At 45.0% G+C, this 26,936-nt stretch overlaps 1 protein-coding gene across 2 annotated transcripts in view; it reads left to right on the top strand.

The window, feature by feature from the left end:
* MAOB (monoamine oxidase B) overlaps window positions 1–26,936 on the top strand; it is a 118,447-nt gene that overhangs the window by 62,717 nt on the left and 28,794 nt on the right. The window contains exon 1 of one of the 2 annotated variants that reach the window (XM_057310913.1): window positions 820–1,067. The exons of the other annotated variant lie outside the window; for it this stretch is intronic. The gene's annotated coding sequence lies outside the window, so the exon portion shown is untranslated. Of the gene's footprint in view, window positions 1–819; window positions 1,068–26,936 lie in introns of those variants that run through there. 2 annotated transcript variants of the gene reach the window in all.

Genomic DNA, 26,936 nt, shown 5'->3' with positions numbered 1-26,936 from the left:
GGAAGGTATTAAGTTTTCTCAGGAGCAAATAAATATGGGGGGGGGTGTGCGCGCGTGCACACACGCGAGCGCACAAACATGAACACATGGATATGTGTGTAGTTCTTCTTCATAGATGTCAATTCACTCCAGGCCACCATTCTGCTCTTTTTTGGGGGTAAATACAAAAGAAGCATATACATCCTTCCCTTTGAAGAGCTGATTCTCTTTCTTCATTCATACCTTTAACCAAGAACCCGCTAAAATAGAAATGCCATATATGATCATGATTTTTAAGACCATGTGGCTTATTCAACCTACAGCTGGTTTGGCACATGTTGGGAAGGCTTTCATTGTCATCGCAATTAACATATAATACTACATCTCATTAGTTGGTGATGAAAGTGTTCTTAGGATCCTGCTCTGAAGCTTGTAACATTCTTTTGGTTTTTTTTTTTAAGATTTTATTTATTTATTCGACAGAGATAGAGACAGCCAGCGAGAGAGGGAACACAAGCAGGGGGAGTGGGAGAGGAAGAAGCAGGCTCATAGCGGAGGAGCCTGATGTGGGGCTCGATCCCATAACGCCGGGATCACGCCCTGAGCCGAAGGCAGACGCTTAACCGCTGTGCCACCCAGGCGCCCCTGAAGCTTGCAACATTCTATTCAAACTGATGTATGTACATTCGGGAAACTTAAGGGTTTTCAACAGACAGTAATTTTGAAGAGGAACATTTTGAAACTACGCTTAGACCACCTTGCAATTTTCATTACCATGGTCATCATTTAAACCAACTGTAGGTCAGTGTAAGGTAGCTGACACCCCGCGGCCTGCCCTGGAATTTGAAGTAATCCTATGATACGGTAACCCGGAATGGCATTTGAAAATTGCAGCTATGCATAAGCATGGTGTTGGGGTTATTTTAGGAAGCTTCTAAGTTAATAGCTTCATTCTGAGGGAGTCTGAATGATAGAGGTCAAAGAAAGACCAAATACTTGTGCAGTGACCGACTTCCTGAGCGTAAATACATAGGCTTGCAGATGGAAAAGGTGAGATAGTGGAAAAGAATGTCAGGAAGGAGAAAGAGGTAAGTGCTTACAAATTTAACAGAAGCCATGAATTATGGGGCACCTGGGTGGCACAGCGGTTAAGTGTCTGCCTTCGGCTCAGGGCGTGATCCCGGCGTTGTGGGGTCGAGCCCCACATCGGGCTCTTCCGCTATGAGCCTGCTTCTTCCCCTTCCACTCCCCCTGCTTGTGTTCCCTCTCTCGCTGGCTGTCTCTGTCTCTGTCAAATAAATAAATAAAATCTTTAAAAAAAAAAAAAAAGAAGCCATGAATTATAACTTAGAAAGCATCTCTCCCAGCTATGAAAGAGATAGCCTTTGTTCCAATAGTTTTTGCTGATATCTTCCAGCAGGTCCAAGATATGTTAGAATGATCAGATCAAAGCTCCTCATAGCCTTAAAAAAATATATATATATATATATATATATGTAATCAAGTGCATTTTGGGGGGGAGTCAAAAGCTAAAACTACTAGTCCATCTGTAATAACATAGAGATTGAGATCATAGGCTTAGAACCCAGAGGCCTGGATTCAAATTTCCTACTCACTACTTTATTAGCTGTGTGATTGGAGGCAAGTTTCTTAACCTCTCTGTACCTTTTTACTTCTTAATCTAAAAAAAATGAAGATAATAATAACAACACCTTCTTCATAGGGTCGTTGAGAGAGAGAAATGAATTAAATTTGTAAAATCTTGAAAGAGTCCCTGGTACCTTGCAAGTGTCCAGATAGTGCTAGCCATGATGATGATGCGGGGGGGGGGGGCGTAATTATGGTGTTTGCCTATTAAAATCCTTATTTCTCTTACCCACTTTCTTCTAGCTCATGACTTATCCTTTGCAGTGTTGTTGTTGTTTTTTTTTTAAGAATATAAAATATAATGGGGCACCTGGGTGGCTCAGTCGGTGAAGCATCTGCCTTCGGCTCGGGTCATGATCCCAGGGTCCTGGGATCGAGCCTTGCCTCGGGCTCCCTGTGCAGCGGGGAGCCTGCTTCTCCCCTCTCCCTCTGCCATTCCCCCCTCCCCTGCTTGTGTTCTCTGGCTCTTTCTCTCTCTCTGTCAAATAAATAAATAAAATCTTAAAAAAGGGGCGCCTGGGTGGCACAGCGGTTAAGAGTCTGCCTTCAGCTCAGGGCGTGATCCCGGCGTTATGGGATCGAGCCCCACATCAGGCTCCTCTGCTATGAGCCTGCTTCTTCCTCTCCCACTCCCCCTGCTTGTGTTCCCTCTCTCGCTGGCTGTGTCTATCTCTGTAGAATAAATACATAAAATCTTTAAAAAAAATCTTAAAAAAAAAGAATATAATATATAAAATAAATAAATCTTAAAAAGAAAAGAATATGGACATCAATCAAAAATGCCACTTAGGTGAATTTCTTTGAACATGCTTTCTTCCTGATAATAATTGTCTCAAATAAGCAGATGCCTCTGGGATAAGCCTTTCATCTCAGTGCAATTCATTACGTTTGAATTCGTTAAAGTGTCTCTAGGGTGTCTTCCACGTACAGTTCACAAGTTGCCTCTTTGCCAGACTTGTCTCTTCCTTTATCTGAATCTCACTCCAGATTTCTCCTGCTGCATCATCTCTTTACTAAACCCCAAATGTTCCTCTAACTGGGATCTGCCCCGCATCCTTCTCACTGTCCCAACAAGGGACTCCTCCCTTGAATCAACACAGTTTCCCTGCAAGGGATTAACGTTCATAGCAGCAGACCTCCTTTGCGGGCTAAGGAAACCCTTCTATCTACGCACAGAGTCTCTTCTGATTTATTTCAAAGTGGAGTTCTTCCTTCCGAGCATTGAGTTTCTTTTGGGGGGAATTTTCGGACTCATCTAAGCAATCATCGTTTTGGTTTGTACCATTAGAGAAAGTAAACATTTTCCTCAAACAATTTATGGAGTCAAAGGTTGGTATCCGTACCAGTATTGATCGGAGGCTGGCTTTGGAACTGTGTGAGGTACTCAGTGGAGAGATAGAGCGAGTTGTGGAGACAATCAAGAAACTGAATTTCCATCTTGTGAGAACCTCTCTGTAGAGAAATACAGACTAAGTCTGGAGTCACAGACCTCTGTCAGAGTCCTGGGCTTTCCGTAAATTCACCATGGACCCTGGCCATGTGTAGTTTACTGCTTCCTAGAAGCCTCAGTTCCTAGTGTATCATGTGGAACTGTTAGTTACTACCCCCCAAAGGTGAATATGATAATATATAAAATTACTTTATATATAAAATTTTATATATATATACATATATATACATATGTATATATATGTGTATATATATATATATCTTATGTGGTAGAGAAATACTTTAGGAGGGAATTTTTTAAAAATATAATTTGCTTTTTAGACACAATTTTTCCGGACTTAGATCATCACATAGCCTCAGATTTCAAAATGATAATCTGGTAAGCCAAAGACGATAGTTGACGTCTGAGAAATAACCCATTTTGAGAAAAATGATTTGTTTTAAAGCCCTAATTTATTTTATTTTCTTCTTCCTTTCCTTCCCTTACCTCTGTCCCTTCCTTTCTTCTCTCTCTTTCTTTTTTCCCCTCTCTCTCTTTCTCTCCGACCCCCCCTTCCTCCCTCCCTCCCTCTCTTTCTCTCTCCTTTTATATTGTACTGTGTCTGTTGGTTTACAAAGAGCTTTTTCATCTTCTCATTACTCTATAGAGTTTAGGGACATCAAAAGCGTTTGGGTAATATCTTTGAAAGACCAGGAGCGCACCTGTCGTCTGGCACCTGTGACTCCAGGGAGGCTACAGTTGGGCTAGGAAAGTGGTGCAGTTGTTGGGGATTAGCTGAGCTGCTCTCTGAGGCTGGTGTTCAGGATCCAGTCCTGGAGGCTCAGAGAGGGCTTGATTGCGAAGGTGACTGGAAGAGCACCTTCCCTGACAAGACGGTGCTGAGATGAGCAGTCGGAGACTGATTTTTCTGCTGGTAAATCCCAACATGCTGAGTGATGCTGTAAGGGTGAGAAGCTTTGCGCCTCCTGCTACAAAGTCATCTGCCACTCACGCAGTGGGATTCCCGTGGAGGGTCTGGAGAGCCTCCCATGAAGGGAGGCTCAAGATATGACCGTTGGCAATACCTTCCATGGAAGGAAAAGTGTAGGGACAGTAGTGATGATATTCATCAGTATTTACACATTCACTATGTGGAAGGCACTCTGTTAAGAGATGTTTATGCATCATCTCACTCATTGCTGGCAATGACCATGACATTGGTTCTGTTTATATCCACATTATAGAAAGCTGTGTTGGGGAGGAAGAATTTCCTCTGCCCTTCAAGGTCCTTCCAGCTGGACTAAGACTTAAATTGACATGAGACAGATTAACAGGAGGAAATCGAGTTTAATAGCATATGTACTTATGGGGAACCCACACAGCCATGGAAATTCCAAAGCCAGCAAGGCAACAAGAAGCTTCTATGAGCTAAGGAGAGGGGTAGGGGGTCTGAGGATACAAACGGGAGAAAGACCAGTAGGAAGAAGGTGAAAGGAGATGCTTGGAAAAACAAGGTTACCCTATGATGCAGCTAAGTTTCTTAGGTAAAAGGAAGTCTCTGTTAATAACTCTCTTCCTGGTAAGGCGGGCAGCTGAGTGGGAGGTAAAGAGCTTTTCCTGAATCAGCTGGGTTTGGATTGCTTTTAACTCAAAATAATGTTCATGCCAACATGGCTCATCTAGGGGTGACCTGTGCTTGGCCCCTCCAGGTGCATACGATTGAAGTCACTTGCCTGCATTCATGTGGTTACCTCCTGGCATGGTGAACACCACAGGCTGTGCTCTTACCTCTAATTGCACATATGTGGGGACAAAAATAGATCTTTTTCAAGTGATTTCTGGTGTTTGAATATTCTAAAATAAGGCTTTGTAATGACTGTGGTTAAGCCAAATATCTGTTTTTTGCTAAGGCTATTGTATTTGGTTTTATTTCTTTACTGCCCTATAATTCAATTACTGAAAAATCACGTTACCTCTTACTGTGAGCTATTTTTTACTCAAGACACTTCTGACACCAGATACGTGGGGATTTTTTTTTTCACATACCAACCAATTCTTTAACTCTCCAGATACCAATTGGGTGTACTACAATTCAATTTAATTCTAACACTAATTACCCAGAGTTGGCACAGGCCCCACAAATTAAGGGCTCAATCCCACAAAATTGCTCCTACTCCAGAGGCCAGTCGCAAGTCCCGGGCCTTCTGTACTTCTGACTGACCAGCTATGGTGATTTGCTAGAATGGCTCATAGAACTCAGAGAAAACAGTTTATTTACTAGTACTGGTTTGTGATAAAGGATACAGCTGAGGGGCGCCTGGGTGGCTCAGTCGTTAAGCATCTGCCTTCGGCTCAGGGCATGATCGTAGGTTCCTGGGATCGAGCCCCACGTCAGGCTCCTCCGCTATGAGCCTGCTTCTTCCTCTCCCACTCCCCCTGCCTGTGTTCCCTCTCTCACTGGCTGTCTCTCTCTCTGTCAAATAAATAAATAAAATCTTAAAAAAAAAAAAAAAAAGGATACCAATGAATAGCCAGAGGAACAGGTACATCCGGCAAGGTCCGGAAGGGTCGTGAGTACTGGAGCGTCCGTTCCCGTGGAGTTTGGGGTGGGCCACCCTCCCAGAATATGGATGCGCCTTTGGTCACCAACCTGGAAGCTCTCTGAACTCCCTTGTTTAAGGATTTTTCTGGAGGCTTCATTACATAGGCACGATTGACTAAAGCATTGACCATTGGTGATTAGATCAATCTCCAGACTCTCTCCACTCCCCAGAGGTCCAGGGACACAAAGTTCCAAGCTTCTAATCCTGTGGTTGGTTCCTATGGCAACCAGCTCCCCCCCCCCCAAGCTCTAGGGGCCCACTAAGAGTCACTTCCTCAGCATAACCTCAGATACAGTTTAACAGGGGCTTCTATGAACAACAGAAGACCCTCTTTTCATCCATATCACTCAGGAAATTCCAAAGGTCTTACAGGCCAGGCATTGAGGACAAAGACCAAAATATATATTATCACAACACCACACTTTTGTAGTCAGATTTTCCAAACCATAACAGATCTATACGGGCATGGAATTTTACAACAAAACCACATTAGATTTCTTAGTTAAACTAGAACATTAGAGCTGGGAAAACTACCTTCTATGTAAATGATTTATGGAAGATCTATGAAGTCTTTTAGTGAGACTAAAAGTGATCTTTTCTCTAAGATTGCACTTAGCTAATGCAGCTAGCAGAGCATGTTAAAAATGCATAGAAGAGAAGATTTCAATATTAAGACTTGTTTAAGATTTATTGGAATTTGGAGGGGCACCTGGGTAGCGCAGTCGTTAAGCGTCTGCCTCCGGCTCGGGGCGTGATCCCGGCGTTGCGGGATCGAGTCCCACATTGGGCTCCTCCGCTGGGAGCCTGCTTCCTCCTCTCCCACTCCCCTGCCTGTGTTCCCTCTCTCGCTGGCTGTCTCTCTGTCACATAAATAAATGAAATCTTTAAAAAAAAAAAAAGATTCATTGGAATTTGGAGATCATGTGGGTTTTAACTCCAAGGTTCTTTCCTAAATAACTCAGAACACGTCATAGGCATTTTCTTAGTTGTTGTTTTCTTTAATTCCTTGCAAACATTTTTAAGATGGCAAATTAACTCTTGCTCCCGGCACAAACCTTTACATGAACATTCATGGGATTTTGCAACTATGATGTATGATGTAGAAGTGAGCTTTGCCTTGTTACAAACTTTCTGCTCTCAGTTTCCCCCTTTCAGTCTGTAAACCTATCTGAGTACGTTTGTGGCCGTTATCGCTATAGTCCCCATTTCCCGCAGCAAGTCTCTGGTGAGGATCATGGAGAAGAAGATTGGGACCTCCCCACTAATCCTATTTCCAGAAAACCCCTATTCTCAAATGAGGTCCCACTGTTCTACGGGTTTTTCATGAGATTAGCGTGCAGGAAGTAATATTATGAGGGAGCGCACTGGGGATCAACAGCTTGGAGGGGAGGGGAAGAAGAGCCAGTAGAGGAAGTCAGACTGTGACGTAGTTTCGATGGAAGCCTCAGCCAAGCCTGCAAGGAATTCTGAAGATGGGACGACCCTCCAGAGCTGTCCTGAGTGGGGCAGGAGGACAAGAACTTGATACCCTCATATCATTCAGTTACTGGAAGTGAACTCCCCAGAGAAGGTGGCCTAACCTTGGGCAGGGTGGGTTTTTTGTTTTTGTTTTTGTTTTTTTGCAGCGGGGGTAATCTCTGAAGGGGGCTAAGAACCAAGGGCTGCCTGCCAGGAATAACGCTAACAGCTGAAGAAATAATTCCCTTGCTTCTGAATGGGGATGTGGGCAAGCTTGTCACAGCATTCACCACATGCACCACTGGATAGACCACTCTTTCTTCAGTAATTCTAAGCCAAGCTTTACGTATTGGGACTTCTGTAGTCCTCGCCATTGGCTAACAGAAGGGACCTGGGCAGAGAAGCATAAGGGTGTCTGGGATAAGACAAACGCAGTCACTACTCTTGCTAACTGAGCTCTCCATGAAGAAGCTCAGTTTCCCCAAAGACTCAGGGTTCCATCAAGGGCCTTTGCAATATGCAGCCATGTAGCCATGAGGCCAGCCATGTGCCACGTTGTAATCATGGTGCAATAATTCTCTCCTTCCTGGGGCGCCTGGGTGGCCCAGTGGTTAAGCGTCTGCCTTCGGCTCAGGACGTGATCCCGGTGTTCTGGGATCGAGCCCCACATCGGGCTCCTCCGCTATGAGCCTGCTTCTTCCTCTCCCACTTCCCCTGCTTGTGTTCCCTCTCTCGCTGGCTGTCTCTATCTCTGTCGAATAAATAAATAAAATCTTTAAATAATAATAATAATAATAATTCTCTCCTTCCACGAACATGCTTCTCCAACTAGACTTTGGAACTCCTTGAGCCTGGGACCGTGTCTTAGTTCGTTCCTGTCTCTTCAGAGCGCTACACAGTGGCTGTTTCATACCATGTAGTGAATACATTTTTACCGAGTGAAAGAAGAAATTGCCCACGTGTCAGGGGCACTTAAAATTATGACACCTAGAGATTTTTCTTGGGCCCATCCAAGCCTATCAGTAAGACAATTTTGATTCTCTTCACCACTTGATGAAATATAGTGTTAGTTCTAATTTGGTAGTTACCCTTTGCTTTGTCTCTCTGCATAGGGTTTTAAAGTTAAGTTACATTTAAGCCGACAGAGCGGAATGGCGATGAGGTGGGCCATGTTGGTGTCTGCCGTTGCCTGTGCACCGGGGACCGTCCAGATCTTGGATCTCCTGCTGCATGAAAGGTGGCACGAACAGGGGAACTAGCTCGACTTTAAGCACGCCTGAACCCCCCTCATTAACCCTGCGATCCTGGGAAGGTCATTTATCCTAAGACTCACTCTCCACATCTGTAAAATGGATCAATACGCAAATGTTCATAGAGCATTACTCTAATAGCCACAAAGTGAAAACAACCCCAATGTCCATCAGCAGATGAATGGATAAATAAAATGCGGTCTGTCCATACAATGGACTGTTATAGAACGTTGCCACCTGGCTCACAGAATGGTTCTTTAAAAAGAGCTTTAAAAAGGAAGGAAATTCTGATACATGCTCCAACGTGGATGAACCTGGAAAACACAATGCAAACTGAAATAAACTGAGACACAAAATACACTTACAGAGTTATCCAGAATAGGCAAATTCGTAAAGACAGAAAGTGGAATAGAGGTAACCAGGACCTAATGGGAAGGGAAAATGAAGAGTTAGTATTCAATGGGTATAAAGTTTCTGTTTGGGATGATGAAAATGTTCTGAAAATGGGTAGTGGGGATGGTTGGACAACATTGTGAGTATACTTAATGGCACTGAACTGTATATTTTAAAGGTTAAAAGCATAATTTTATATTATGTATATTTTACCACAATAAAAAAGATGAGTTTTATGGTATGTGAATGATATCTCCATAAAGCTGCTATTTAAAAATAGGGTTAGGGCACCTGGGTGGCTCAGTTGGTTGGGCTTCCGACTCTTGATTTTGGAACAGGTCATGATCTCGAGATCATGAGATCGAGCCCCCATATCGGGCTCTGCACTGAGCGTGGAGCCTGCTTAAGATTCTCTCTTTCCCCTCTCTGTCCCTCCCCCCTCCACTCATGCACACGCACATGCTTTCTCTAAAATTAATTAATTAATTAATAAAATAGGGCTAATAGCAGTATCTACCCCACAAAGTATTTGTAAGGATTAAGAATGGTATATACGCGAAGTACCATGCACATGGTGAGTGTTCAGGAAAAGGTAGTTGTTACTCAGCATGGCCTAATTAAATCAAGCCGTTGCATTACGCAAAGGAGCCCATAATTGTAAAGGGCACTGATGCTTAAGGAGTGGGGTGTATAGCTCTTTCTCTGGCCTTGAGATGGACGTAGCAATCTTCTCTAATAATAATTCATACATACACTTGGGTGAGAGCTGTTCTTTCCCAGAGCAATTCTGCTTCCCTGCCGTACCTCTCCCCACCCTAATAGAACAGGAGCACCTGGTTTACACCTGACTCTTCCCTCTACTGGCCTGAACCTCCCTGTGGTCAATAGTGATTACTGTCAAGGCAGACTCGGTGGTCATCCCCATGGGGCAGTGACCTGACTTCGTCAATGAAGAACTCATGACAAACACCTTCCAGACACATGATCAAGGCATAGCTACCCTCTTGGCATCTCCTCTAGCCTCTAAACATGGCTTCAGATGAACATAGTATCAGATTTCTCTTTATTTGTTCATCAAATATTTATTGAATGAGGACCGTTATAGGTACGAGGAATACACCAGTGAAAAAGACAAAATTTCCACATTTGTGGGATCTGCATTCCGGAGGGTAGGGGAATTAAACACATATATGAATAATTATATCACCTAATCTCATTTGATAGGAAGAATAATAAAGGTTGCCAGGAAAAACATCTCTGAGGAAGTAACATTTGAGGTGTGATTTGAACACAATGAGGGAGTAGACACGTGAGTATCTGGCAGAAATCTTTGTGTGTTTAAAGAACAGCAGAGGGACGCCTGGGTGGCTCAGTCGTTAAGCGTCTGCCTTCGGCTCAGGGCGTGATCCCAGAGTCCTGGGATCGAGCCCCGCATCAGGCTCCTCTGCTGGGAGCCTGCTTCTTCCTCTCCCACTCCCCCTGCTGTGTTCCCTCTCTCGCTGGCTCTGTCTCTCTCTGTCAAATAAATTTAAAAAAAAAGAAGAAGAAGAACAGCAGAGAGGCCAGTGTGATCTGAATAAAGGGAGGAAGGTGGTAGATGAGGAAAGAGAGGTATGTAAGTCTTGTTGACCACAGTAAGGACCTTGGATTTCCGGTAGGCGGGATGGAAAGCCATTAGAAGAATTTGGTCAGGAGAGTGACATGCTCTAGTTATATGTTATAAAGCTCTTTCTGGCTCCTTGGAGACTCTGTGGGCCAAAAGTGGAAAGCAGGGAGAGAGTTTAGGAAGTTAATGCAGTCATCAAGGCCGGGGCTGGTAATGGCTTGGACCAGGGAGGTAACAGTGAAGGAGGTGAGACACAGTTGGATTCTAGATACATCTTGATGTCTAACTGGCAGTGTTTGTGACTGATTCTATATGGCTGGAGAAAAAGAGAGGAGTCGAGGGTGACTTTTACTCTAAGCAACTGATTATAGGCAGTCTGTGGTTTCACAGCTGAATGGGTTATCGGTTTCTGACCAGTAATGGTGATGGGGGGCAGGTAGAGAAAAGAATAGAATGAATCAGCGAAGTTCCCTGGACTTCCTGAAGGGCCACTACAGTCAGCAGTGAAAACACAGAGATGTAGCAAACAAAGATATTGTACAAGGGGAAGTAATGTCTGGAAGATCTTGGGCTCTTGTTGAAGATCATTGGAGATGGCATGGAAGGCTCTGGAAGCCCATCTGCTGAAGAAAAATGGATCTTCTTTCTAAAAAAATGCATCTTCTGTTGGGAGATATTGAACATGGGCTCTGCACTCTGAGCACCGTGAATTCCCATCTTCGGGGAGGACTAGCAACTGCCCGCCTGACCCAGGACATCGGCAGGGTCTAGGTTACAGATGATGGTGACCGCTCTGAACTCGATACAACTGGACTCCAAAAAGGAACTCGGTTTTGAAAGCACTTCCTCTTGTGTCTCTCCCCGAAGAAGTCAGTCGCCTAGGGTCAGTATGGACACTGAGCACTTCTTTCCAAGGAAGGGCCCCTAGGTAGTGATCTGGAGCCCACCTCGATGGAGAAGCTTGGGCAGGAAGCTTTTCTCCATGACAGTGGGTCAGTGCTGGCTGGGCCGAGATTAAAGCCTGAAGTTCCTTTCTACTCAAGTAGTCAATGAATTTATGTTTCTTTTTGTTTCTTTTTTAAAGATTTTATTTATTTATTTGACAGAGAGAGAGACAGCCAGTGAGAGAGGGAACACAAGCAGGGGGAGTGGGAGAGGAAGAAGCAGGCTCCCAGCGGAGAGCAGGGAGCCCAACGTGGGACTCGATCCCAGGACCCTGGGATCACGCCCTGAGCTGAAGGCAGACACTTAATGACTGAGCCACCCAGGCGCCCCTGTTTCTTAAGACATTCTTAAGGGTACCTGGATGGCTCAGTCAGTTAAGCATTTGCCTTCAGTTCGGGTCATGATCCCGGGATCCTGAGATCAAGCCCCGTGTTGGGCTCCCTGCTCAGCGGGGAGTCTGCTTCTCCCTCTCCCTCTGCTGCTCCCCCTGCTCGCGCGTGCTCGCTCTCTGTCAAAGAAATAAATAAAAGCTTTAAAAAAAAAAAAAGACATCCCAGGGCTCCTTTTCTGGCTGCTAACCTTCCTCACCTTGAATCCAGAAGTTACATCAACCATTAATTTTGTAAACAACTTCATTGAGATAGAAGTCACATACGATATAGTTCTCCCACTTAAAGTGTCCAATTCGATGTTTTTTCGTCTATTCAGAATACACAAATTTTTATTGATGTATGACATACCTACAGAAAAGGAGACGCCATAAATGTCCGGGGTGGTGAATTTCCACAAAGCGAACACGGCCATGAGGCGAGCAGTCAGACCGAGAAACGGAACACGATCAGCCCCCGGAGGCTTCCTCGTGCTCCCTTACTGACACTATCCCCAAAGATAACTGCTATCCTCCTGAGTTCTAGCACTTCTGTAGATCAATTTTGCCTGTTTTAGAACTTGATGCAAGTGGAATCCTACAACATGTCATCTTCGGATCTGGATGCTTTTGTAAATTTGCATTGCGAAATTCACGTGTGTCATTATGGGTAATCATAGATCATTCTCTCTGCAGTATGGTGTTCCACTGTGGAAATACAATTCAGTTTTTTTCATCCATACTACTGTTAAGGGCCATTTAACCTTCTTGCATAGCGTTTGGAGAACACTGTCTTGGGCAACCCGAAGTGGGTCGTAAGCTACACACCATACGCAGCTTTTCGTAAATAATGCCAAACAGCTTTGCAAAGTGGTGAAACCATGTCAGACTCCCACTAGCCGGGTGTGAGAGTTCCGGTTGCTTCTGAATCTCACCAACCCTTGGTATTGTCATCACCCTTTTTTAACCCCAAATTCCTGCACTCTTGGGGAAGGAGCCGCGGATAAGTTTGGGGCCCACTCGGAGTTTTATGCAGAATTGTCTGTATGTGTGCACTCGACTGAAGAGATTCCATGGTTTTCAGCAGATTTTCAGAGGGGCCCTTGTCCCAGAGAAGGGCCAGGGCCCCTGCTGCAAGTTTTTGGCTGTCGTATAATCCCCAGCATTGTGATAGAGCGGCCTTTTCCGGGAGCCAAGATTTCTCCTGGAAAAGCTAACACCACTGGGTAGCTGTCTGTATTTTTGAAAAGCACATTATTCAAGGCCAGAGCACTCTGGAACTTCCCTGGTGCTGGTGCATGTCGGGTAATATGTTGTTCAGAAATGACATGCCCTAAATAAAGGGTTGGTCTTTATTGGGTTATTTTAGGTGCTTGTGCTATTCGAGCAAATAAATACTTACATGTCTACTAATTCAAAGACTGAAAAAATTGGCCCGGGAAAACAGATTTTAGCTGTGGACATTATCCCGCTTTGGAAACAACCTCTTGGCATCAATGGTGTGTCCTGACGATTTGCAATGTGATATGGCTGGAATTGGGGGATATAAGTGGCTCAGGATTAAGGGGCACAAAACTTGGCGTCTTTCTGGAGGCGCCTGGCCGGCTCAGTCCGGTGGAACGTGCGACTCTTGGTCTCGAGGTTGTGAATTCAAGCCCCACGTCAGGTGTAGAGATTCCTTAAAAATAAAATCTTAAAACAACAGCAACCACAAAAACCCCTCTGCGTCTTTCTCAACACACTGAGTCTTTGAGGTCAATGTAGGAGCTAATTTTGGAGACTGTCCGCGATGGAGCTCAGGCTCTGTCTCCACTGGCAGGTGTAATTACAAGATGATGAGGACAAAGAGGACAAAGATACTGATTCGGTCTTTGGTGGGGGGGGGAGGGGAGTTATACTCTTCAGCTTCCTACTCTGAGCACTTTAATTTTTTCAGAAAAAGAATTACTTTTTTAAATATATTTTATTTGTTTATTTTTAATTATGTTAGTCACCGTACAGTACATCATTAGTTTTTGATGGAGTGTTCCATGATTCATTGTTTGCGTATAACACCCAGTGCTCCATGCAATACATGCCCTCCTTAATACCCATCACCGGGCTACCCCCTTCCCCCACCCCATCCTCTCTAAAACCCTCAGTTTGTTTCCCGGAGTCCACAGAAAGACAATTATCATATGGTTTCACTCATTTGTGGAACATAAGGAATAACAGGGAGATCGGTAGGAGAAGGAAGGGAAAAATGAAGGGGGGGTAAACAGAGGGGGAGATGAACCACGAGAGAAAAAGAATTTCTTTTGATTGTGTTTAGAAAACAGCCAGATTTCTGTCTCAGACCCTAAAGAATTCCTCTTCTTATTTTTACACGGTTTGCCTTGGTCAGTTCAGGCTGCTATCACAGAACACCAGAGGCTGGGTGGCCTATAGACAACAGAAGCTTATCTCCTACAGTTCTAGAGACTGGGAAGTCCAAGGTCAAGGCGCCAGCAGATATGGGATCGCTGTGCTCTCCGTGTGCGCTCCCGTGGCAGAAGCTCTTCAGAGTCTCTTTTATAAGGGCCCTGAGCTCACCCATGAGGGCGGAACCCACCTGACCCCATGACTTTCCAAAGGCCTCATCTCCTCATACCATCACATGCGGGAGGTTAGGTTTCCACCTATGAATTTTGGGGGGAGGGGAACACACAAACATTCAGTCTACAGCTCTGTTCATCCAGTCACCCACCTGTCCGTTCATCCATCCAATCGTTCAAAGCTTGTCAAACACTCACTGAATAGATAACACTCTTACACGTTGTGGGAGGATGCAAATGATGGATTCCTTTCCCGAAAGCGCTGGAAGGAGAAGAGATACCCACGTGGAACACCTAGAGAATGCTATCAAGATAACGTGGGCAGGTCCAAGCTAATATGGCAGGGGCTCAACATGGAGTGAACTTTATATTTAGTGCACTGACTGGGGATGAGGTGAAGCTCGGCAGGCTTCTCGAAGCAAGTCTCCAGAGCTGGGTATAGAGAGTAGCTCAAGCTTTGCACTGATGGAGATCGGAAGACAAAGGCCCTTCGAGGGAAGCGGCAGCAATAATGCAATGGTGACGATGGGCCTCTGAGATCAGGGAAACTTGTCTCCCTGACCAGAGCACAGAGGCCGTCTCCTTGGCAGCCGCCTTCAGGAACGGGCTCGGGAGCCTGGATTTGGTCCAGCGAGCACGGGCGCATCCCTGTGGAAGGGAGAGGATGGAGCTGGCCTCCTTCCTGTTCCTTGTGAAGTTCATTCATAGGCCCATCCCAGGACACTTGCTGGGGCCTCTGCCGGAAGCACTGTCCCCTGCTCCCCCCACTAGACAGTCGCATGGTACCCTCTCTGTCCTCTCTTACTCTTTTTTTTTTAATGTTTTTTTATTATATTATGTTAGTCACCATACAGTACATCCCTGGTTTCCGATGTAGGGCTCGATGATTCATTAGTTGCGTATAACACCCAGTGCACCATGCAATACGTGCCCTCCTTACTACCCATCACCGGTCTATCCCATTCCCTCAGCCCCCTCCCCTCTGAAGCCCTCAGTTTGTTTCTCAGAGTCCATAGTCTCCCATGGTTCATTCCCCCTTCTGATTACCCCCCCTTTCTTTATCCCTTTCTTCCCCTACCGATCTTCCTAGTTCTTATGTTCCATAGATGAGAGAAATCATATGATAATTGTCTTTCTCTGCTTGACTTATTTCACTTAGCATTATCTCCTCCAGTGCCGTCCATGTTGCAGCAAATGTTGAGAATTCGTTCTTTCTGATAGCTGAGTAATATTCCATTGTATATATGGACCACATCTTCTTAATCCAGTCATCTGTTGAAGGGCATCTCGGCTCCTTCCACGATTAAGCTATTGTGGACAATGCTGCTATGAACATTGGGGTGCATATGGCCCTTCTCTTCACTACGTCTGTATCTTTGGGGTAAATACCCAGTAGTGCAATTTCTGGATCATAGGGTAGCTCAATTTTTAACTCTTTAAGGGACCTCCACACTGTTTTCCAGAGTGGCTGTACCAACTTGCATTCCCACCAACAGTGTAGGAGGGATCCCCTTTCTCCACATCCTCTCCAGCAATTGTTGTTTCTTGCCTTGTCAATTTTTGCCATTCTAACTGGCGTAAGGTGGTATCATAGTGTGGTTTTGATCTGAATTTCCCTGATGGCTAATGATTTTGAACATTTTTTCATGTGTCTGTTAGCCATTTGTATGTCATCATTGGAAAAGTGTCTGTTCATATCTTCTGCCCATTTTATGATTTGTTTATTTGTTTCTCACGTATTGAGTTTGAGAAGTTCTTTGTAGATCTTGGATACCAGTCTTTTATCTGTAGCATCATTTGCAAATATATTCTCCCATTCCGTGGCTGCCTCTTAGTTTTTTTGACTGTTTCCTTGGCTGTGCAGAAGCTTTTTATCTTGATGAGGTCCCACAAGTTCATTTTCTCTTTTGTTTCTCTTGCCTTTGGAGATGTGTCATGAAAAAAGTTGCTGTGGCCGATGTCGTAGAGGTTGCTGCCTATGTTCTTCTCTAGGATTTTGATGGATTCCTGTCTCACATCGAGGTCTTTCGTCCATTTGGAGTTTATCTTTGTGTATGGTGTGAGAGAGTGGTCAAGTTTCATTCTTTTGCATGTAGCTGTCCAATTTTCCCAGCACCATTTATTGAAGAGACTTTTTTCCACCGGATGTTTTTTCCTGCTTTATCAAAGATTAGTTGCCCAAGGAGCCGAGGGTCCATTTCTGGGCTCTCTATTCTGTTCCATTGGTCTATGTGTCTGTTTTTGTGCCAGTACCATGCTGTCTTTGTGATCACAGCTTTGTAGTACAGCTCGAAATCCAGCACAGTGATGCCCCCAGCTTTGTTTTTCCTTTTCAACAGTTCCTTGGCGATTCGGGGCCTTTTCTGGTTCCATACAAATTTAAGGACTATTTGTTCCAGCTCTCGCCCTCAAATGTCACCTTCTCAGGGAGGCCTTCCTTGACTGCCTTATTTAAAATTACAGTCAATCCCAGGGGGCACCTGGGTGGCTCAGTCAGTTAAGCATCTGCCTTCTGCTCAGGTCATGATCCCAGGGTCCTAGGATCGAGGTCCGTATCGGGCTCCTTACTCAGAGGGGAGCCTGCTTCTCCCTCTGCCTCTGCCACCACCTCCCCCCGCTCATGCTCTCTCTTTTTCTCTCTCAAGTAAATAAATACATAAAATCTTTACCAAAAAATTGCAATCAATCCCAAACCACCACCACTTCCTCTTTGTCTTTCCAGCTCTCTTTTTCTTCATAGCTCTTAGCACCTTCTAATATACTATGTGATTGTCTTACTTCTTTTGTTTAGTGCCTGGGTTGTTAGTTTACTTTGTTTTCACCTTCTAGACTGTGAGCTCCCAGGAGAGCAGAGACCGTTGTCCGTGGTGGCTCGCTGCTCTGTCCCCAGAGCTGGAACAGTGACAGGCACATGGGAGGTGCTGAAGAACAACTTGAATGAACGAGGTGGACATGGCAGCCGTTTGAGGGGGGCCGGGCCGCTCCTTGCCTAGGAACAGGAGGGACCGCCACAGGAAAGATGTGGCTGGCCATTGACTGCATCATTGGCTCCCACCTGGTTTGAGAATCTCAAACGGTTACTGGTTACCGATCTAAACGGCCTTCCAGAGAACTTCTTTATTTTTTGTTAAGATTTTATTTATTTATTTGACAGAGAGAGAGAGCGAGAGAGCACAAGCAGGGGGAGCAGCAGGCAGAGGGAGAGGGAGAAGCAGACTCCCTGCCGAGCAAGGAGCCCGATGCGGAACTCGATCCCAGGACCCCGGGATCATGACCTGAGCTGAAGGCAGACACTTAACCGACTGAGCCACCCAGGCACCCCCAGAGACCTTCTTTAAATCAACTGGGCAATGGCTTGTAGAGCAGAGACCTAAGTAAGACCTTGAGCCCTGAATACACGAACCTGAGCTTAAATTCCGTTCTCACTGCATACAAGCTGTGTGACCTTGAACAAGTTACTCAACCTCTCTGTGCTTCAGAACTCCTCTGTAAAATGAAACCTACAATTATCTGTTTACTCGCTGGATTGTTGTGAGAACTAAATTAAGTACTTTAATGAAAACTGTTAGCCCTGTGGTGTTTCATAGTTACAGTTAAGAGGCCGGGAAGCTTCGTGATCAAGAGTACTGGTCTTTGAGTGTCTGAATTTAAATCCTGCTGCTGCCTATTAGTTATGAGACCTTGAGCAGATGATCATTATTTCATCTGCCTCAGTTTCCCCATCTGAAAGGGTCATTGTGCAGATCAATGAATCCACATATGTGAAGTGCACCGAACAAATCCTGAACAGAGTACACACTCTGTGTTAGCTGTTGTCATTGTTGTTTGTTGTTATTATCCCTGCGGGACGTTGCCTAATATCTTCGCCATCACCGCCCCCATCTTCCCTGTTTCCTCCTACGCAGACAGTTCCAGGCCCTTCGCGTGCTCCCGGGCTGCTGGCTGGTTCCAAAACCTTTGCTTCTGTCTGCCCCTCCCTCCAGCTTCACCATGTGGTGATGCAGTCAGAAGACCATGTCCACGCCAGCTCATGGTGCTAAGAAATATGAACCAGGCCCCCCCACACCCCGTGGCTCAGTCGGTTAAGCTTCTGGCCCTTGATTTCGGCTCAGCTCATGATCTCAGGGTCATGAGATTGAGCCCCGCGTCGGGCTCTATGCTGGGTGTGAAGCCTGCTTCAGATTCTCTCTGCCCTCCGCACCCCCCCCCAGCCCCCAAGCCTCAGTCTCTCCCTCTCAAAAGAAAAAAAAAATGAACAGAGGAAGAAAGCCATTTCCTAGGTAGAGCTTACAGGACTTCCTTCCTTCCTCCCCCGTGGGCAAAATTCCATGTCTTTTCTTCCAAACTGGAAATACAGATTGGAAGTAAAGCTCGGCCCCCCAAATTGTTTATGCCCTAAGCATCGTCCTTTCCAATAGCCGTAGAAATGACTGAGCTCTGGAGGGCTGGGCGGCCTGCTCCGGCTCCCCCCAGGGAGGAAGGGCAAGATTCCCAGGAACAGCAGAGAAGACATCCTGAGAGGGAAAGGTCGCTCTCGAGGAGCTGGATCTAAGAAGGGCCAGGCCACCTGTCCCTCCTGGCAGAGACCGGGAATGAAATGGCAAAGGGACCTCCTAGATGGGACAGAAATCAGGATGTGGGGTCTTTGCCTCCAGAGACCCAGAGTCAGGAGGAGAGCAGGCCATCCGGAGCATTGGAGGTGATGTGAGTGAGGGGGGCGTCACCCGGCCAGTGGGGTTCTGAGAGCCGCTCACCTGCTCGCTAGGTGGGGAGTTGAGCAGGCAGATTTCAGATGTTTTTACTGAGGCCTCTGAGGTTCTCGGACTACAAAATAAGGTCATGTGATCATCAAGTCGGTTGCTGGAATTCAACAAGTCTGCTTTACATAGTCAAACACAGGCTGCCTACCCGAAACTCAGTTTGGACCTAAAGACTCCTGCACACTGAAAGTGAGGGGGTGGAGAAATATTTACGGGGCACAGGGAGGTCCAAAAAGTATTGGAGTAGCAATACTTATATTGGACAAACTAGACTTTCTTGTCCTTCTATTGTTCTTATCTGGCTTTGGTATCAGGGTAATACGGGCCTCCCAGAATGCTTTTGAATGCGTTCCTTCTCTTCCATTATTTGTGAGATGCTGAGAAAGATTGTCATTAATTATTATTTTTTAAAATGTTAGGTGGAATTCACCAATGAGACCATGGGGTCTCGGGCTTTTCTGGGCTGGGACATTTTTGAGTCCTCATTCAACTTTCCTTCTCGTTACCGGTCTAAGATTTCCTATTTCTTGGATTCGATCTTGGGAACTTGGGCGGTTTTAGCAATGATCTGGTTTTCTTTCTAAGTGATCTGATTTGTTAGTATATAATTGTTGTTAGTAATCTGTTCTCACACTGTATTCCTGCGGTTATCTGGTGTCTTGTTTTCCATTTCTCAGTTTGGTTTTTGAGGCTTTTCTCTTTTTTTTGCTTAGTAGTTAAAGCATTGCCAATTTTGTTTACTTATTTATTTTTTGGAAATACTGGTCATGACTTTGATGTTATGCTACTGTTTATTCTGGTCTCTATTTTATTTATTTCTGATCTGTCTTTGTTCCTTCCTCTACAAAATTTCAGCTAAGTTTCTTTCTTTTTCTAGTTCCCTGTGGCGTCATGTGAAGGTGTTTATTTGTACTATTTTCCTTTATTTTTAAGATTTTATTTATTTATTTGTGAGAAAGAGCTGGAGAGCACAAGCAGGGGAGCAGCAGGCAGAGGGAGAAGCAGGCTCCTTGCTGAGCAGGGAGCCCGATGTGGGACTTGATCTCAGGACCCTGGGATCATGACTTGAGCCGAAGGCAGACCTTCACCCACTAAGCCACCCAGGCGTGCCTGAACTGCTTTCCTTAATACAAGCATTTATAGCACAGATTTCACTCGAACATCTGCTTTTCCCGCATCCCATAGGTTTTGGAATATGGTGTTTGCTTTTGCTTTTGCTTTAAGACATAGTTTGATTTGCCATTTGATTTCTTATTTGGCCCATTGCTTGGGCAGTAGTGTGCTGTTTAATATTTACATATTAAATATTTAATACTTACATTGTAGGTTTTCCAGTTGTGTTTTAGCCGTGGTCTTTGGTTTTGTACCATTGTGGTTGGAAAATATACTTGGTAGGATTTCAGTCTTCTTGAATTTGTAGTATCTGTCTTGTCTTTTTTTATGTGACTTAACCAGGGGATTCTTCTGGTGTACTTGAGGAAAATGTGTTTTATTTTTCTTGGATAGAATGTTTTATATATATTTATATCTTGTAGAGCCATGAGAATTTAAAAAAATTTTTAAACATATAAAAGAAAATAAAAAGCCACACATAAATCTTCAGGCCAAGAATTCTGATTCTAAGAATTTATCCAAAGGCCATTAATCAAAAATATGGAGGCAGATTTATGGGTAAGAAGTGGTTGTGTAAGTGACAAGACATTTATCATGATCACACAACCATCAGCAACATCTATTTCATGAGCACGTCCTGTTTGCCCTGTAGAAACTCGCTGAATTCCTCCAGTGCCCCTGTGAGATGGGTTCCATTATTCCACGTCTCTGAGGAAGAGAACACAAATGTCAACAGTCCATTTGTTGTTTTGGTTTTTTTTTTTTTTTTTTTTACTCTTTGCTTTCTCACTCCTCTTTTCAAGAGTCCATTTGAACCAGTTCTACTGGCTTCTTAAAAGCCATCCTGTGTCATTTCTCCCGAGATTCTAGTCCTGTGCCTCTCACACTTTTACATTCTTAAAAATCACTGAGAACCTCAAATAGCGTTTGCTCATGGGACTCTGTCTCTATTTACCATATTAGAAATGAAAACTGAGTTAAGGGTCAAAAGAGGGGACATCAGCCTGCCTTACCTGGGTGGACACTAGACGCAATCACAAAGGTCCTTATAAGAGACAGCAAGAAAGTTAAGAGAGAAGGCAATGTCAAAATGGAAGCAGAGATTGGAGTGATGCACTTTGAAGACGGAAGAAGAGGACACAAGTCAAGAGGTACTGGTGGCCACCGGAAGCTGAAAAAGACAAGGTAATTGAATCCCCCCTGAGAGCATCCAGAAGCAAACAGCCTTGCCGAAACCTTGCAACTCAGCTTTACTTTAGTGAAATTGAGTTCAGATTTCTTACCTCCAGAAATATAACAGAATAAATTTGGGCTCTGTTAAGCTAAAGAAAAAAAAAGAAGTTAAAACTGAGAATTTTTTAAAAATATTAGTTCTCCTAAAATAACAACGATAACCCGATGACAGTAACATAGCATATTTGTATGAAAAAAAAAAGTCGTTTCTGAAACAAAAAAAATGAGTGAGTGACTTTGAGTTACATTTTTGCATCTCTTTTTCACATCCGGCTTGATAGCAGAGAACTGGATTCCCGTATGTGCGCTAGCATTCAGTCTGTCGCAGTGTGTTGTTTTGATTGAAGGAAACAAAGAAAATCTTCCTGCATGTGTGCTGGGAACAGGGAGACCCTCACGGGCTCCCTGAATGTACCTGACGGACCCCGAGGGGGGTCCTTGGATCACCGTTGGAGGAACTGCTGGTCTCTACACGTATGGAATATTGTGTACTAATCAAGGGAAGTACCCTTTTCGAATAAAATGACATGGGAAATGTTTGGGATATGGTATTGACTGGAAACTAGCAGGACAATAATTGAACAATAGGGCCTCGAGAGTAGAATGTATAAAATACAGGAAAAAATGAAAGAAACACAGCTGAAGTGTCAGTACCCACAGTAGATTTCTGCTTGGTGGGATTGCGAATACTTACTGTTTCTTTATAGTTTTCTTTGTCATCTAAAATTTCTATAGTGGATCAAGCTCACACACACACACACACACACACACACACACACGTATGATGTGACCCATCAAACATGGCTCCTGGGCGTCACCTTTTCCCCACCAGCAGGGGCATATGGCTCATATGCCTTTCAGCCCTGTCTTACCTCTCCACAAGCACCCGCCCTCCTTGAAGTGACCCCCAAAGAGCTTGGACTCCTCTGTCTCATCTGTTTGCTCCTAATTTCCCTCCACTGTTCTTCCGGAGAGCCCACAGGACGGTGTGCCTTGGTCTCAAATCCCAGAATCCCTGTGCGGTGTCCCTGCCTCATGGCGCTTGCTACAATGCTCACTTAATTTGTATCACAGGGATTTTGATATTAGTTACCAGTATACATTTACTGGCCAGTGGATGGTTCATGACGATTTGCCAGACATTTGGCATCCCCCCCAAAAAAACATACTTTTGACCTTGACAGAAAGAGATAAAAGCACAAGCAGGTTGAGAGGCGCCTGGGTGGCTCAGTTGGTTAAGCATTCAGGTCGTGATCCTGGGGTCCTGGGATCGAGCCCCACCTGGGGCTTCCTGCTTCTCCCTCTGCCCCTCCCCCCACTTGTGCGCTCTCTCTCTCAAATAAATGAATAAAATCTTTAAAAAAAAAAAAGCACAAGCAGGTTGAATCGTGGCCCCTTACACCGAAAGAAAGAAAAACCCTTAGGATGAAGATGAAAGGGAAGAAAATAGTACTCAGCCAAACGGTTTCGTTATTCGGGTGTTCTCTGTGTGTTTGTTTGCACAAACACTTTGGTTCGGCCAGAAATCCCCAGCCATGACTCAGAGAGGAGTGCGGGCCCAGCAGATTTCGTTAGTTGGTGTCTTCTCTGTCACTGCCAGGCTCTATGCCAACAGCCATGGCTGCTCCTGGGAGCGTAGAGACGATGGTCTCAAAACCAGAGAACTCCAGTCTGACTCCTGGGGCTTGCCCTGGGAAAAGGTGAAGAACACCTTTCCGGTGAGGGCAGAGTTTCTGATCCCTTTTGCCACACTCAGGAATGCAGGGAGATGTCTTTAGATGCCAGTCTTGGGGACACGCTGCCCCTGATAGGTAGCCTGACGCGCTTCCTCACTATCGAAGTCGTATCCCTCATCCCCTTTGTGCAAGTACCTTGGTGCATGGGGCGGGAAGGGGGGCAGAGGTTGGCACCACTCTGCTGGTGGGGATCTGCAAAGGCCAGAGCGGGTCTGGGCTCAGTGGCAGAAGTCAGAAAAGGAGGTTAACCACAGTGTAAGAAAGGATGTGGCCTAGATAGGATGTGGCCCCCCAAATTCATATGTTGAAATCCTAACCCACAGTGCGATGGTATGAGGAGCCGGGGCCTTTGGGAAGTGACTGGGTCATGAGGTTGGAGCCCTCATGAGTGAGCTCAGTGCCCTTATAAAATAGACCCCAGGGAGATCCCTTGTCTCTTCTGCCATGAGAGGACACCGCAAAAAGATGGCCGTCTGTGAACCATGAAGAGGCCCCCACCGGAAGCCAAATCTACCAGTGCCTTGATCTTGGACTCCCCAGCCTCCACCACTGTGAGAAATAAATCTCTGTTGTTTAAGCCCCCCCAGGTCTGTGGTACTGTGTTATAGCCGCTGGAAAGGACTAAGGCAAAACCTAAGTACAAAAGATCCTTTTGGAATTGAGGACATTGTGTGTCATGCAAATAACAAAGTCAAGGTCACACTGCTGAAATGAAATCAGATATCTCTTGTGAACTTACTGGGTACCAGAGATCTATGCCAACAGGTCCTAAGCCTGCAGAGGTTATGATCACAACAGTAATGGCTACGGCCATAACAACAACACATTGATCGAGAATTTACAACCTGCCTGCCACTGTTCACTGACTATGACCCCATGTAGAGTCAACTCACTTTCTTTTCCCAGCACATCTATGAGATAGTTACTGTTGTTCCATTCTACACACGAGTCAACTGAGGCACAGAGAGGTGAAGCAACTTAACACAGCTGGTGAGTGGCAGAGCCATGACTTGACCCAGGTCGGCGAGCCCCAGAGCCATGCTCTTGCAGCTTAGATCCCAGTGGGTGACACAGAACGATAAATGCATGAAGCTGGTACCGTGGAGTTAGTGGCAGGTGAAAGGTAAACAGAGAGCTGTGGGGCACTGAGAAGGCCACCCACCCTAGCTGTTTATGAAAATCTGGGCATACTTCCTGGAGGAAGATGATGGGGCCCAGAGATGCTGAGTTGGAAACATTGCTATCTGGGGCCCAAGGAGATTAAGGAACTCACTTTTTCTGTGTCAATTAACTTAGAAAAGGCAGAGCTGGAATAGGGACCCACACGTCCTTTGTGGAGAATGACCCCGTGGATCAGTCCACAGATTTCCACCCAGTGCTGATCTCTGATACAGGCATAAGTAGGGTTTTAAAAAGTCAGCATGCTGGGGTGCCTGGGGTGGCTCAGTCAGTTGAGGGTCTGACTCTTGATTTCGGCTCGGGTCATGATCTCAGGGTGGTGGGATCGAGGCCCACCTTGGACTCCATGCTCAGCAGGGAGTCTGCTTGAGATTCTCCCTCTCCCTCCTCTCTCTCCCTCTCTTAAAGAAATACATCTTTTTCTTTAAAAAAAGTCAGTATGCAAATTGTATGATATGGTATGTGAATTGTATCCCAATAGAGCTGTTTTTTTAAAAGCCAGTACTCAGGGGGGCCTGGGTGGTTCAGTCCATTAAGCATCTACCTTTGGCTCAGGTCATGATCCCGGGGTCCTGGAATCGAACCCCACATTGGGCTCCTTGCTCAGTGGGGAATCTACTTCTTCCTTTGCCCCTTCCCCTCTGCTTGTGTGCTTTCTCTCTCTCTCCCTCTCTATCTCTCTGTCTGAAATAAATAAATAAAATCTTTGAAAAAAAATTTTTAAATATGTTTTAAAAAGCCGTTATACACATAGTCATTATGCTGTCCATTTTAAACTTACACAAAGCTATATGTCAATTATAGCTCAATAAAACTGAAAGAAGAAGTGCAAACTTAACAAACCAGAAGTAATACTTGGGTGACCACAAATTAAAGTTACTATTGTTTTGTGTGACTATAAAAAAAGAAAAGAAGAGGGCAGGAATTGACTGGGAAGGGGCAAAGGAGAACTTTCTGGAGTGATGGGAATGTTTCATATCTTGATCGTGGTAGTGGTGGGTGCACACCATGTGTCAAAACTTCCCAAATTGTGCATTTAAAATGGTTACATTGTATATAAATTATACCTTAAGAACTTTGATTAGAAAGTGTCATGGTTATGTGTCAATTTGGCTAGGCCACAATACCCAAATATTTGCTCAAACACTATCCTAGACGTTTCCGTGAAGGTATTTGTTTTTTAGATGAGATTAACATTGAAATCAGTAGACTGAATAAGTAGATGACCCTCCGTAATGTGGGTGGGCCTCGTGCAATCAGTTGAAGGCCTGAAGAAAACAAAAAAAAAAAAAGACTGATGTCCCCTAAGGAAGAGGGCATTCTGACAGCAGATAGCCTTTGAACTTGAACTGCAGTTCTTCTCTGGGTCTCCACCTTGCTGACCTACCCTGTAGATTTTGACTTGCCAAGGCTCCACAGTTGAATTAGCCAATTTTGTAAAATAAATCTCCTTCACGACCTGCCATACACACACACACGCACATGCACGCACGCACACAGTTGCGCATACACGTGTCCTGTTGGTTCTGTTTCTCTGGAGAACCCTACCAAATACAAGAAGAAAAGTAAGCCTGCCTCATAAATCTTCCCTGAGAACCTTACAGCCTTGTTGGGACGAGAAGACCGGCATGGGCACAGAATGAATACAAGAATGAACGTGAAATCCCTTCTCATTTCACACTTTGTCTGTCTGCCTACAGAATCAACATGAGCTGAATCTTTGCTGAATGACTGAGAGTTATGGTGAGATTTTGGTTGACTGTGGACCTTGCATTATTCCAAGTTGGGTGAAAGATATGTCAGAATGCACAGCTTGACTTCTTTTTTCTTTTCTTTATTTTTTTAAAGATTGTATTTACTTATTTGACAGAGAGGCAGCCAGCGAGAGAGGGAACACAAGCAGGGGGAGTGGGAGAGGAAGAAGCAGGCTCATAGCAGAGGAGCCTGATGTGGGGCTCGATCCCATAACGCCGGGATCACGCCCTGAGCCGAAGGCAGATGCTTAACCGCTGTGCCACCCAGGCACCCCACACACAACTTGACTTCTGAGTAAGGTTTTCAGGTTGACCTAGGGTGGGTTTTGTGTGTGTCCTTACCTGCCTTTGAGTCAAACCTCCCAGAGATGATTTATGGGTGCTCTTATTACTAGTCTTTGGAGAAATGTGTGTCCTTTATGTCTGTGTTGAGGTGACCCTACCCTGCCGGGAGAACCGAGTAGTGCAAATATGTCCCCAGAAGAGGCTTGAAATCGGCTCTTCTTTCTGTTCCCATGGGAACGCCTGTGTTGACATAGCACCTACGATTCCTTGGAAGGAAGAGCTTGCTGGGCTCTGTTTCGAGGCTCTTCCTACAGACGCTTGCATTCCTACAATTGGTTATTCATCCTCTCTAACTTGTATAACATTTATAGCTCTACTTTTCTGACCCTTCAAATGCCTAAGGTCCCCTCACTCTGAGGTCTGCAAGTATCCCTGACAAATGAGATTACTTTGGGTAACCCCACTTCCGTACTGGCGTTTAGATTTTACGTGGGAAGGGTTCTAATCTCAGAGAGAAACCTTTTTATTGTCTGGGGGGGCTTGGGGGCATCAGATTTATTTAGGTAACAGAGAACTGAGCTGGAAATCGTTATGCTGACAATTAAGTAGGGTTCGCTGAGGACACA

This window comes from Ursus arctos, chromosome X, assembly GCF_023065955.2.
Source record: "Ursus arctos isolate Adak ecotype North America chromosome X, UrsArc2.0, whole genome shotgun sequence".
Taxonomy (NCBI): domain Eukaryota; kingdom Metazoa; phylum Chordata; class Mammalia; order Carnivora; family Ursidae; genus Ursus; species Ursus arctos.
Note: the sequence above shows the minus strand (reverse complement) of the source record. Positions and strands in the feature narration are given on the sequence as shown.